This window comes from Panthera uncia, chromosome A2, assembly GCF_023721935.1.
Source record: "Panthera uncia isolate 11264 chromosome A2, Puncia_PCG_1.0, whole genome shotgun sequence".
Taxonomy (NCBI): Eukaryota; Metazoa; Chordata; class Mammalia; order Carnivora; family Felidae; genus Panthera; species Panthera uncia.
In genome coordinates, this window is record NC_064816.1 from 92,282,467 (window position 1) to 92,297,513 (window position 15,047).

General features: G+C 35.8%; 1 long non-coding RNA gene across 3 annotated transcripts in view; it reads right to left on the bottom strand.

The window, feature by feature from the left end:
• The window catches only part of LOC125930819 (uncharacterized), a 149,682-nt gene extending 140,130 nt beyond the window's left edge, over positions 1-9,552 (bottom strand). For 2 of the 3 annotated variants that reach the window (XR_007460261.1, XR_007460259.1), the window contains exon 1: positions 9,326-9,552. This is a non-coding gene — a long non-coding RNA (uncharacterized LOC125930819). Of the gene's footprint in view, positions 1-8,893; positions 9,033-9,325 lie in introns of those variants that run through there. The other variant, XR_007460260.1, reaches the window with a different exon arrangement.
• Positions 9,553-15,047: the final 5,495 nt, after the last annotated feature.

Sequence of the window (15,047 nt, forward strand, 5' to 3'; positions counted from 1 at the left end):
GTGAAATCAGATGCAGAAGTTTTAGTTATATGTTGTGGTTCTGGCCATAATGGAGTACCAAGTATCAGATTATCCTTCCTATAGAAAGCAATTATAAGCTCTAGACAAAATATTAAAGGACAGCTATTTAAACATATTGGACAGAGACCAAAGCAGGCAGAAACCAGAGGAAATTTGATCCTTGAAATAAGGAACCATTCTGGATAAGATCAATATGTTTATGGGTTTCCCCAAGGATGCTCTAGAGTCCACCTGGGACAAGATAACTTCACTTCAAACAGAAAGTCATAGTCTTATTGGCCTGAGGGTTCAGAGGATGAAGTTTGGGAGCTATCATAGTGACTGGAAATTAAGGGGTAAAAATCCCAGAAAGAGGGACCACGCAGGGAATAGGCCTCAAAACTACTTATATCATCCTTTCAAATCCTTGCCTGACCTCTGAACTATGCATGTGCAGGGGAGATTCCAAATTGCCCTGTGGAAAACTACAGCCAGGACACTGAAAGAATAGAACAGAGATTCCAGCTTCTGCCCACTGCATAGAGACAGACTTTAGAATCGGAGTCCTGCCAAGTTTGAGGAGCTTGGTGATTTCTCAAGATTTTTACTTAAACTTTAGAAAAGTCGTGCCTTAGACATAGAGACTAGATATCATATTTAAGAGATTTGCCCTGGGACTAATGACAAAACTGAAATGGACTCCATCAAAGCATCAAACCTAGTCTCTACAAGTTCAGGGTGCAGGGTGATCATCCAATAATGTAACTACCAACTAGAACAAAATTCATTACTATTCAGAGGAAAATAACAAAAACCAGAGTCCATAAGGAACCTTCTACAATGTCTAGTATACATTAAACAATTACTAGACATATGAAGAAACAGAAAACGTGACCAAATAGTAAATGACACAAGATGACTCAGATGTATGAAAGACTTTAACGCAGCTATTATATATTTGTAAAAGGACTTGAAGGATAAGATAATCATAATGAGCAGACATGTAGGGAATTAGAGCAAAGATAAGGAAATTATAGAACTGAAAAGTATAATATTTAAAACCAAATTCAACAGATAGGCTTAAGAGTAGTAAAAAGATTCAGGAAATTTGAAGACATCAGTGGAGACTATGTCTTCAGATTCTTCAGACAATCTGAAGAACAGACAGAAAAAAATGTTTTACAAGTATGTGAAAAGAACTTCAGGGTCCTGTGGGAAAATGTCAATCTAAAAATCATTTAATTGGGTTCTCAGAAGAAGAGGAGAGAGAAAATGAAATAGAAAAATAAATTAGTAAATAGATGAAAATCTCCCAAATTTGGTAGAAAACGTCATTATAGAGCCAAGCAGCTCAGCAAACCCATGTAAGGTAAGTACAAAAAAAAACCCCCAAATACACAAACAAACAAACAAACAAACCCCACAACAACAAACCACATCTAGGCACAATTAAGCCAAGTTTCTGAAAACCAGCTGAAAAGTTGTCAAAGGAAAAAGACATCACATAAAGGGAGAGTGATTATCACTGACTTTTCAACAGAAACAACTGAACATCTTTAAAGTGCTGAAAGATAAATTCAGTGCATTTAGAATTCTATATCCAGCAAAAATATCCTTCAGAAATGAAGGTAAAGTCTGACTTCCTAAAGATATGTCAAAGAAAAATTTTCAGGCTAAATGGAAATGATAGCAGGTACAAACTCAGATCAACAGAAGCAATAAATAGCACCAGAAATTGTTACACAAAAGTGGATATGTGTAAAATATTTTCTTTCCAATTAAAAAAAAGAGCTCACTGTTTAAAGCAAAGTTTATAACACTGTATTTTACTATTTACAATACATGCATATATATGTGACTGGGCATTAATAGAATTTTACTGTTGCTAGATTTTTACATTTTACATGCAGGAGTAAAATATTCACTCTACTAGGTAGGCCACAGTAAGTTAAGAATGCATTCTAAAATACCTAGAAAATACCTTAAAAAATCCAAAAAGGTAGAGTTTAAATCCACAGAGAAATTAAAATGAATATTCTAAATATGTGATTAACCCAAATAGCATAAGGAAGGAAAAACAAAGGAAAAAAGATGGAACAAATAGAAAACAAATAGAAAAATGGTAAACCTAAGTTCAACTATATCAATATTAAATGTAAATAAACTAAACACCAATTAAAATTATGGCAAATAGCATAAAAAAGCAAGATTCAAGAATATGCAATCTATAAGAGCTACAAGGAGACTAATAGATTTAAAACTCATGCAAACCCTAAGCAAAAGAAATACGGTGTGGCTATATTAACCCAACATAAATGTGGGCTTTGAGCAAAGGGAATGACTAGAACTTAAAGGCATTCCATAATGATAAAATGTTCATTTCAATAGGAAACATAATAATCATAAATGTTTATGCAGTTAACAACAGCTTCAAAATACATGAAGCAAAAACTGACAGAACCAAGGAAAGAAAGAAATCCACAATCACAGTTAGAGACTTGAACATCATGGTTTCAGTAACTGATAGAAAAACTAGATGAAAAATCAAGACTCTAGCAGATTTGAACATCATCAACCAGTCTGACCTAATGGACTTTTATAAAATGCTATACCCCCAAACTTCAGGACACATGTTCTTTTCAAGCACACATAGAATATTCATCAGGATAGGCTGTATGTTGGGCCATAAAATAAGTCTCAAATTTCAAAGGATTGAAATTTTACAAAGTTATTTTCTTACACAGTGGAGTTATAGTAGAACTTAACAACACTAAGAACCCTGAAGACTGCAAAAGGAACTGTGGTTCAAAGGAAAAATAAAAAAGGAAAATTAGAAACCATCTAAACATTTTTTTAATGTTTATTTTGTTTTAATATTTTTTTAACGTTTATTTATTTTTGAGATAGAGAGAGACAAAGCATGAGTGGGGGGAGGGTCAGAGAGAGAGGGAGAAACAGAATCAGAAGCAGGCTCCAGGCTCCGAGCTGTCAGCACAGAGCCCGACGCGGGACTCAAACTCGTGAACCATGAGATCATGACCTGAGCCAAAGTCTGACACTTAACCGACTGAGCCACCCAGGCACCCCTAATGTTTATTTTTTGAGAGAGACAGAGAACATGAGTGGGGGAGGGGCAGAGAGACAAGGGGACAGAGGATCCAAAGTGGGCCCAATGCTGACAGCAGAGAGCCTGATGCAGGGCTCAAACCCGCTAACCACGAGATCATGACCTGATCCGAAGGCAGACGCTTAACCAACTGAGCCACCCAGGCATCTCAGAAACCATTTAAAAGTAAGTGATCGTGAACATATAACGTATCAAAATTTGCAGAATGCAGTTAAATTGGTGTTTAGAGGGAATAAACTTTAAACGATATTTTAGTATATGTGCTGCCGAAGTGGGCACATTAAATGATATTTTGATATCATTTAAAACCAATGATATAAAACCAATGATGTAAGATTTCACTTTAAATTGCTCTAAAAGAAGAAATTAGGCCATATATATAATTTCTGTATATAAAACCATTTTTTTAAAGAGCAGAAATTGATAAAATACAAAACAATAGAAGAAATTAATAAAAGCCAAAAGACGTTTCTTTGAAAAGATTAAATAAAATTAACAAACTCCTAGCAAGGCTGATCAAGAAGAAAAGAGAAGCACGAATTACCAATATCAGGAATGAAATAGAGAATAATACCATGGGTCCTATAAACATTAAAATGATAATAAAAAATAAGGGAGTAATGCCTTTATGCTAATGGATAGTATAGGAACAATTGGATAAACCTTTTGAAACATATGAACCATAGCTCCCACCTCACACCACGCACAGGTATTAATTGAGATGTTTTTAGATCCAAACCTAGAATCTAAAACTAGTAAGTTTCTAGAAGAGAGCATAGGAGAATATAATATCTTTGAGACCATGGGTTGGCAAATATTTCTTATTAGGAGACAAAAACATTAAACATAAAAGGGATATTTATAAATTGGACTATCAAAATTTTAAGACTTCTGTTTATCTAAAAGACCCATTAATTAAATAAAACAATAAGGCGCAGACTGTGAGAAAATATAATGCATATGTATATCTGAGAAAAGAGCTATATAGGGAATACATAAATATCTACAAATCAACAAGTAAAACTCAAACAAGAATTTAAAAATGGACAAAACACTACTACAACATATACTTCACAAAAGAAATGTACAAGAATAAATGCTCAAACATCATTCACTGTCGAGATTTGCAAACTAAAACCGTAGTAATATATCATTTCATACCAAATCTTGGTGAGACCATAGAATACCTAAAACTATCATACTGTGTTAGTTGGAATATAAAATGGTACCATCTATATTATAATGTCTTATGAAGTTAAATATACAACTACGCTATCACTCAGTAATTCTACTCCTAGGTTCTTATTCAAAGGAACTGAAAATATGTCCACAAAAAAAATGTATATGAGAATATTATAGAGGTTGGGATTTACTGAAAGTGGGTGAAACAGAACTTTCTAAGGTGATACAAATATTCTCTATTACATTTATCAAAACTCATTGAATTGTACTCTTCAGATATGTGTGCTTCACTGTATATGAATTTTACTTCAAAAAATTTTTTTAAAAAACCCACAACATTATCAGTTCTCCCCAAACTTGATTTAGAGATTCAGTGCAATCCCAGTCAAGGTTCCAGTAAGTTATTTTGTGGACACTGACAAACTGATTACAAAGTTTTTATGGAGATGCATAAAACCCAGAATAGACAATACAACATCAAAGAACAAATTGGAGGATGGACACTACCTGGCTTTAAAACTTAGTATAAAAACTAGAGTAGTCAAGACAGTGTGCTGTTAGTGAAAAAACAGATCAGGGGAACAGAATAGAGAGGCCAGATGTAGACCCACATAAACAGAGTCAACTGATTTTTGACACAGGAGCAAAGGCAATACAATGGAGAATAGGCAGTCTGTTCAACCAATGGTATTGGAACAAATGGACATCCACATGCCAAAAAAAAAAAAAAAAAGAATCTAGATAAATCTTACACCCTTCACAAAAATTAACTCAAAATGGGTCAAAACCTAAATGTAAAATGTGAAATGATAAAACCAAAGATAACATAGGAGAAAACCTGGATGACCTTGGGTATGGTGACGATTTTTTGGATACAACACCAAACGCATGATCCATGAAAGAAATAATGGATAAGCTGAACTTCTTTAAAATTAAGCACTTATGCTCTGTGAAATATAACGTCAAGAGAATAAGAAGACAAGCCAGAGACTGGGAGGAAATACTTGCAAAAGACACATTTGATAAAGAACTGTATCCAAAATATACAAAGAACCCTTAAAACTCAAGAAGAAGGAAACAAACAATCTGATTAAAAGGTGGGATAAGAAAAATCTTATCAGATACCTCATGGAAGAAGACATGCAGATGGCAAATATGCACCTGAAAAGGTGTTCCATATCACATATGTCACTAGAGAACTGCAAATTAAAACAACAATGAGCTATCACTACATACCTATTAGAATGGCTAATATCCACAACACGGACAATACCAAATGGCAAGGAAGAGGTGGAACAACAGAAACTCTCATTGATTGCTGGTGGGAATGAAAAATGGTAGAGTCACTAGGAAAGATAGTTGGTGATTTCTTACAAAACTAAACAAGTCTTCACATATGATCCAGCAGTTGCACTCCTTGGTATTTACCCAGAGGAACTGAAAACTTATGCTCACACAAAAACCTGTACAAAGGTGATTATAGCAGCTTTATTCATAAGTGCCCAAACCTAGAAGCATCCACAATGTCTTTCAGTAGGTGAATGGATAAATAAACTATGGTACATCCAGAAACTAGAATATTAATTAACACTAAAACTAAATGGGCTCTCAAGGCACAAAAAGACATGGGAGAACCTTGAGTGCATATTACTAAGTGAAAGAAGCCGTCTGAAATCAGCCTCACAGTGTATGATTCTAATTATATAATATTCTGGGAAAGACAAAACTCTGCAGATAATAAAAAGTTAATGGTTGCCAGGGATTGGGGAGGAGGGAAGGGTACTTTATAATGATGGATATTTATCATTTGTTCAAACCCATAGAAAATACACCACCAAGAGTGAACCCTAATGTCAACTATGGACTTTGGGTAATTATAATGTGTCAATGTAGGTTTATCAGTTGTAACAAATGTAACACTCTGGTTGGGGCTATTGACAATGGGAGAGTCTACTGGGCAGGGAGTATATGGGAAATCTATGTATCTATGAACCTGAAATTACTCTGAAGAAAATGTCTTAAAAAAAAAAAGCCAAGAAAAAAACCCAACTTCATGCTTGCTACTTTTTCTCTATGAGATAAAATCACAATTTCATAAAAAATTGAAAGAAGGATGTAAAAGTATCCTTAAATGATAATCCTTAAGCCTTTGTATATGCTCTATTCATTACTCGTTTTTCAAATGTTTCTTTATTTTTGAGAGGAAGAGAGAGAGAGAGAGAGAGAGAGACAGAGAGAGAGACAGAGAGAGAGCAAGTGGAGAGATGCAGAGAGAGAGGGAGACAGAGAACCCTAAGCAGGCTCCATGCTGTCAGCACAAAGCCTGATGTGGGACTTGAATTCAGGAACCATGAAATCATGACCTGAGCCCAAATCAAGAATCAGAGGTATAACTGACTGAGCCATCCAGGTACCCCTATTCATTACTTCTATTTGCTTGTTTTGTGGAAGTAAGAATTGTTTCTAATACATATAAAGAATTAGAAAAAAAAAAAAAAAACCTAAACTAATAACTGGTAGACATGTAACTTCTTAGAGACTTGGAAAGACACTTTGACAGGACCTATCAAAACAGAAATTGCTATAACTTTGACCCAGCTCTCCCCCTTGTCCCTAGAAATATTCACATAAAGTGCCAACAGATATGTGGGCAATGATCTCACTGTAGCATGGCTTGGAATAAGAACAAATTGGAGACAATTTAAATGTCTATCAATAGGGCCATGGTTAACAAATTATGGCCATCTGGGTTAATAAATATTGTGCAGCTGTTAAAAGAAAGCATAAATATTAAATGTGTATGAAATACTTTTGTGTGAAAGAACTAGGCTACTGAAGAACATGAATAATAATATCTCATTTTTAAAAAAAAATTATTTATTTTGAGAGAGAGAGAGAGAACATATGCAAGCGTGCAAACGGGGGGGGGGTAGAGACAGAGACAGAGACAGAGACAGAGAGAGAGAGAGAGAGAGAGAGAGAAAGAGAATCCCAAGCAGGCTCCACGCTGCCAAGACAGAGTCTGACACAGGGCTTGATCTCACAAACTGTGATATCATGACCTGAGCTGAAATCAAGGGTCAGATGCTTAACCTACTGAGCCACCCAGGTGCCCTGATATTATCTCATTTCTGTAAAAATAACTCCTTTATTCCTCTCTTTGCTTCTGTCCTTCCTTTTTCTTTGTAAATGAATTGAGAATGCCCTAAGGATACACATCAAACTATTACCAGTGGTTACCACCTGGAGAAAGGGAGTGGAAAGATGGCAAGTGAGAACTTTAATCTTTTTTTTAAAATTTCTTAAATAATTTTTTTAACATTTTGTTATTTTTTTTACAGACAGAGAGAGATAGAGCATGAGCGGGGGGGGGGGGGGGGGTGGTGCGCAGAGAGAGAGAGTGAGACACAGAATCTGAAGCAGGCTCCAGGCTCTGAGCTGTCAGCACAGAGCCTGTGCTCGAACCCATGAACCAACCGTGAGATCATGACTGAGCCAAAGTCGACACTTAACCAACTAACTGAGCCACCCCAGAGCCCCCTCCCCTTTTTTTAACTTTCTGTATGCCTATTATACTTTAATTTTTCTTCTCAATGAATGTATGGTTGTTTTGTAATTAACATTTTTTCCCTAATTTTCTTGAGATGCAATTGACATATAACATTGTATAAGTTTAAGGTGTACAATGTAATGATTTGATATATGTATGTATTGCAAAATGACTACCATGTAAGCTTAGTTAACATCTATCAGCTCACATAGTTACAAACTTTTTTTTCCTTGTGATGAGAACTTTTAAGATCTATTTTTTTTAGCAACTCAGAGTTACCACACTGTACATTACATCCAAGAACTTAATTTATCTTATAGGTGGAAGTTTATGCCTTTTGATCACCTTCATTCATTTCCCTATCACCCGCTCTCCCTGGCCCCACCTCACCTCTGGTTGTTTCAAAAAGAAAGGAGGACAAGGAGAGGAAGGAAGGAAGGAAGGAAGGAAGGAAGGAAGGAGGGAAGGAAGGAAGGAGGGAAGGAGACAACAGTTATCTGTACTGCAGAGCCAAAGGACCACCTAATCATCAGCGTTCATGATTGATCAGGACTTGGAAGAATGACTTCAGGTAGGACCAGATTCGACCCCCATCAATTGCGAATATTTCTTATTTTTAAAGACAGAATAGTAGACACCACCACTTCCCTTGGTAACCATTTTCATTTGTAATGATCTTGACAAGGAGATATTACTTTCTTCTGAGTATCTCTGTCCCGAGTGTAGAAACAGAACAGCTGATCATCATATATTAACACACAGCGTTAACTTTCAATTACCCATGATAAGGTTAGGGGAGGCGCAGTGACTTTGATAAGGAAACCCATCCCCCACTTCCCATTGTTATGTTTCCCTTTTTAGAGCCCACCACTGTGAAGCTGGAATAACTTGAAGAACGGAGGTACACTGTACAGGCACAGCCTGGGAGTCAGCTGTGTACTTGTAGGCAAAGTAGTTAAGCTTTCTAAACCTCAGTTTCCTCATTTGGAAATGATTACAACCATAACGGTAATGATGATAATAATTCCTCCTACCTTGCGGGCCAGTTGTAAGAATTAGGGGTGCCTAGGTGGCTCCGTCGGTTAAGCTCCCGACTTTAACTCAGGTCACAACCCCCCGGGTTGGTTAGTGAGTTCCAGCCCTGCGTCAGGTTCTGGGCTGACAGCTCAGAGCCTGGAGCCTGCTTCGGATTCTGTCTCTCTCTCTGCCCCTCCCCCGCTCACGCTCTCTCTCAAAAATAAATAAACATTAACATAAAAAAGAGTTATTAGGATTAATTAAAACACCTTGCTCATAGTAAGTCCTCAATCATGATTATATTTAATCCAACCCTCTAAGGTAACCCAGAGTGCTAGTGGAGTAGAGCGGAGATAAGAACTCACATCTCTTTACTTCAAGGACCCTACATTACAGGGCTTCTGTTAGTCTCTGTGACAACGGTAACTTTGGGGTTGTTATTACTTTACCTGACGGTTGCTCGTTCGCTGCTCGCCTTGTTGAGATCCACTTTATAGTTCAAGAGAGCCTCACATTCAGTATTCCCCGCTTATCCCCGGATCCGCTTTCTGCGGCTTCCGTTTCCCACCCGCAACCATGGTCCGGAAGTAGATGGTCGGCGTTCTGAGGCGCTCTGTCGCAACGCCTACGTCATTCACCACGCTTCATCTCATCTCCGCAGGCAGTTTATCATCTCGTGTCATCACGAGAAGGAGGGTGAGTACAGTACAATAAGATATTTTGAGAGCAAAGGAGACTACCTTCACATAACTTTTATTATAGTATATTGTTGTAATTGTTCTATTTTATTATTAGTTATTACTGTTAATCTCTTACCTTGCCTAATTTATAAATTAAACTTTATCATAGGAATCTATGTACAGGAAAAAAAACATATATAGGGTTCAGTGGTACCAGCAGTTTCAGCCATCCACCAGGGATCTTGGAACGTATCCCCCACAGTTAAGGGGTGGGTAGAGTATAACGTACACGTATTCTAGAATGTAAAGGGTTATTCTTTACATGAGGATGATGGGCAGTTTATTCGTTCATCCTCACCAGAAAGGTTCACACTAAAGGAAATGGGATTATACTTCACCAGGAGGGATTTAGATTAGACAGGAAGAAGAACTTCCTGGCCAATGATTTCCTTCCCAGCAGGCCTTAAAAATAGAATACTCACCCGTTTATCAGTTTTTAAGATACAGGCAGTTAGAATAGATGGTTTTTCAAGATCTCTTTTAATATTAGGATTACTTTTATCAGAAGCTGTTTCTAAGAGGAACTCATTTTATGCCCATCTATGAATTAAAGAATTTACAGGGATTTTTTCGTTCCCAAAGCAATGGGAAATACTTTTTGTCTTGCCTTTGTCTCTTTAAAGGCCTATAAAATTATACCAAACTGCTTTAGCAAGCTAAAAAAATATGGGAAGCACACAGAAAGAGATTTACGAAAATATTGTGTGATAAAAATTTACATTTGTATAGCACATTAAAATTATTTACTACAAATATTATTTATAGATATTTGAGTGAACTCTAAGGGGCTTAGGACCGCGTCTGAAATCTAATTCTTTGGACTGGTCGGTCTTTGTAATTGGACTCCACCATGCAGGCAACTGAGAATAAATATAAGGTAACACTGACATCTAGTGGATTCTACATGTTATTGCCGTTGTTTGGGGTGGACCTTAACAAATTTAACATCAACTCAAAGTTAACATCAGTTATTTTAGACACTGGACTGATAGGACCTGAGAGTCCCTTCTCCTTATTTTAAGAGTACATTAAAAAAAAGTTTTCAAAGATATGTTAGTACTTAAAATTTGTTATTTTATTGTTGTTTTCTAATTTAATTTTATTTTGCCAACTGAATGTGATCTGTGTGATGGTGACTTGGAATTTGTTGAAACTTCTTTTAAAAGCCAGCCCTTGCTAGCTTTTTGTCATTGTTCTATGTGCAAACAGAAACAAAATATACTTTGGTTTGGTTTGGTTTTGGTTTTTGCAGAGTTCTTATATATAAGTGTGAATTTGGTTGTCCCAAGTTTTCTATATCTTAAGGATTTGAGGCGTGAGGGAGTTACTCACTTTATTATATTGTGATACAAATAAGGTAAAAATCTTCCTCTATGATTGTGGTTTGTCACCATCTCATTATACTTCTGTCAGGTTTTTTGCTTTCTGTATATACACTGTTAAATGCACATAAATTCATGGCTTTTCAATCTTAGTGAAATGGTCTTTTAGATTATGTAGTGTCTCTCTTTGTCCTCATTATTGCCTTTTGCCTTAAGTTCCATTTTATATATCATTAGTATTGCCACAATAGCTTCCCTTGGGAAATTACTTGCTGGGTATTTCTTAAATCCTTTTATTGTTATTGACCTTTTTGTGTCCTTTTGTCTAAGTTGTTTCCCTTGTAAGCCTTACATGGCTGGCTTAAAAACGTCTGGGGCGCCTGGGTGGCTCAGAGCCTGGAGCCTGCTTCAGATTCTGTGTCTCCCTTTTTCTGCCCCTCCCCTGCTTGCACTCTGTCACTCTCTGTCTCTCAAAAAATAAAATACAATGTTAAAAAAAATTTTTTTTAAATTTTTTTTAACGTTTATTTATTTTTGAGACAGAGAGAGACAGAGCATGAACGGGGGGCGGGGGGCAGAGAGAGAGGGAGACACAGAATCGGAAGCAGGTTCCAGGCTCTGAGCCATCAGCCCAGAGCCCGACGCGGGGCTCGAACTCACGGACCGTGAGATCGTGACCTGAGCCCAAGTCGGACGCTTAACCGACTGAGCCACCCAGGCGCCCCAATGTTAAAAATTTTTTTTAAAAATCTGAGGATCTCTGTCTTTCAATAGTGAGTTTATTCTCTTTACAAATACTATGATTATTGATATATTTAAACTTACTTCCACAATCTCATTTTGTGTTTTTTTAAATTTACTGTGTTTTCTCTGTATTTTCTTTCTCTTTTTATTATGATCCATTGTATATGTATATATATATACACACACATGTATATATACATATATATATATGTATATATGTATATATATATGTGTATATTCCTCTCTCCACTATTTTAGGATACATTGTACTATCATTTTCTTTTAGCTTTTTTATCATGAAATCGTTCAACTGTGCAAGTATGTGTATGACCACTCATGTGCCCTCCTTCCAGCTTTAAGAAGTTTTAACCCTAGAATTTGGCTGTAACTGCCTCAGGTTTATTAAATAAGAAAAAAACAAAAAGGACAGATTCAGTTGAAGTCTTTGTGTATCCCTCCTCAATCTCAGTCTTCCTTCTCTTTCTCTCAAGGATTCACCTCTGTTATGAATTAGATGTTTATTAATTCCATATTTGCTTTAACATTTTTTCTGTATTTTCTAGTTTTAAATGTTTTGCTATTTTAAACATCTATATGAATAATATATCTTTCTTATCAACATTATGGTTTTGACATCCATTCGTGTTAGTTGACACGCATCTGGTTCACCACTTTAATTCCTGTACAGTAGTATTCCATTTGCATATATACATTTTTGTCCTACCTATTCTCCTGTTGATGGATATTTAGTTTCTCCTTAAGTTTTTCTTATTTCAAACAATGTTAGAATGATGTTCTTTCGATTTCTCCATGTGCACAGGTGTAAGAATTTCTTTAAAGCAACTCTTTTGTTGATGTACCCCCTAAAATAATCTTGACAAACTATGTAATTTCTTGCACTCTTTAGTGATAGTATTTAAATGTTTTCATTTAAAATTTGAATTGTAGCAAATGATGTGATATTTGGTTTATTGTAAATATTGATATTTTAAAATATAACTGTTCAAAAAATACAAATATCAAAGGAGTTTGATAGGCACCAACACCATCAGTATAAAGTTACATGAGAAGTTCTATTATGTAGTAGTCTGAAATTTTACATTGTTCCCTTTCCAGCTTCAATGCGGGTTTCCAATACACTCTACAGAGTTTTATCCTAATGCATTGTTTGATATTTGAAAATATTTTCTCTATTGCCCTATCATATTTCCTTACAACAAAATATACATCAAAATGTAGACATTTTTTCTCTGTGGCCAAAAGACTCTGAGTGGTAAAACATTTCATTCTGAATTGAGCTATTTGTACCATTATAAGCAGTACAAAATTGGTCAAGGCAACATAATTATTTTGGTGAATGGTTATTAAGCATAAATATTAAAATTTTACCAAAACCATATTTGGTAAAATATGTTTGAGTGTTTTTCAATTAGTTTATGTATCTATGGAAAAATAATTATTATTGCTAGAAAACTATGAGTGCAGCACCAATCCTATTCCTGCTTTTTATTTTTATAGCTGAAGCTGCTGAGAATATTGTTCATATAAAAAAATGGATGAGAATGGAGTATTTTGCTAGAACCATGTCAATTATTTGAACTTATAATGAGTCATACTGTAAAAAATAATGTAATTATCTATCATAAATGTTAATAACCTGTCAGCTGACAACTCAATTAGATCTGCTTTCAGTTTTGTTGAAAGCAAAGATTTGGAAACAACCTGATTTACAAAATGTTCTGTCATGCAGATATTATAGTCATTCACTTTCTCAGATTCTGGGAAATACACCAAAAAGTCTTTAGCAGTCCTATGGAAAAATTATACTTGTTGCTGTTTTACTTAGAGGCGTCTTGTAAAACCAATATAACTAGAAAGTTTGGGGAAAATAAATATATTGTTAAATATATATATATTTATATTATGTATATATATAGTCATATATATGATAATTTTTGATAAACATCCATAATCTCATGTTTTAAAGATATTTTCATCAAAATCTTAGAACTATAGATTTATATAATTCAGTGAATTTATATAATTCATTATATATAATATAATATTTATATTATATATATAGTCATATATATGATAATTTTTGATAAACATCCATAGTCTCATGTTTTAAAGATATTTTCATCAAAATCTTAGAACTATAGATTTATATAATTGAGTCCACTTAGAATGGCAGCCTAAAACTTAATTTGCAAAGCTATCGGCCAAATTAAAGCTTCTGATAGAAAAAGCGTGACTTCCAAAAACAGACACATAGACCAATGGAATAGAATAGAAACCCCAGAACTAGACCCACAAACGTTTGGCCAACTCATCTTTGACAAAGCAGGAAAGAACATCCAATGGAAAAAAGACAGTCTCTTTAACAAATGGTGCTGGGAGAACTGGACAGCAACATGCAGAAGGTTGAAACTAGACCACTTTCTCACACCATTCACAAAAATAAACTCAAAATGGATAAAGGACCTGAATGTGAGACAGGAAACCATCAAAACCCTAGAGGAGAAAGCAGGAAAAGACCTCTCTGACCTCAGCCGTAGCAATTTCTTTCTTTTTTTTTTTTTAAATTTTTTTTTTTAACGTTTATTTATTTTTGAGACAGTGAGAGACAGAGCATGAATGGGGGAGGGTCAGAGAGAGGGAGACACGGGCTCTGAGCTGTCAGCACAGGGGCCTGATGCGGGGCTCGAATTCACGGACCGCGAGATCGTGACCTGAGCGAAGTCGGCGCTCAACCGACTGAGCCACCCAGGCGCCCCCAGCCGTAGCAATTTCTTACTCGACACATCCCCAAAGGCAAGGGAATTAAAAGCAAAAATGAACTATCGGGACCTCATGAAGATAAAAAGCTTCTGCACAGCAAAGGAAACAACCAACAAAACTAAAAGGCAACCAACAGAATGGGAAAAGATATTTGCAAATGACATATCGGACAAAGGGCTAGTATCCAAAATCTATAAAGAACTCACCAAACTCCACACCCGAGAAACAAATAACCCAGTGAAGAAATGGTTAGAAAACATGAATAGACACTTCTCTAAAGAAGACATCCGGATGGCCAACAGGCACATGAAAAGATGCTCAACGTCGCTCCTTATCAGGGAAATACAAATCAAAACCACACTCAGATATCACCTCACGCCAGTCAGAGTGGCCAAAATGAACAAATCAGGAGACTATAGATGCTGGAGAGGATGTGGAGAAACGGGAACCCTCTTGCACTGTTGGTGGGAATGCAAATTGGTGCAGCCACTCTGGAAAACAGTGTGGAGGTTCTTCAGAAAATTAAAAATAGACCTATCCTATGACCCAGCAATAGCACTGCTAGGAATTTACCCAAAGGATAC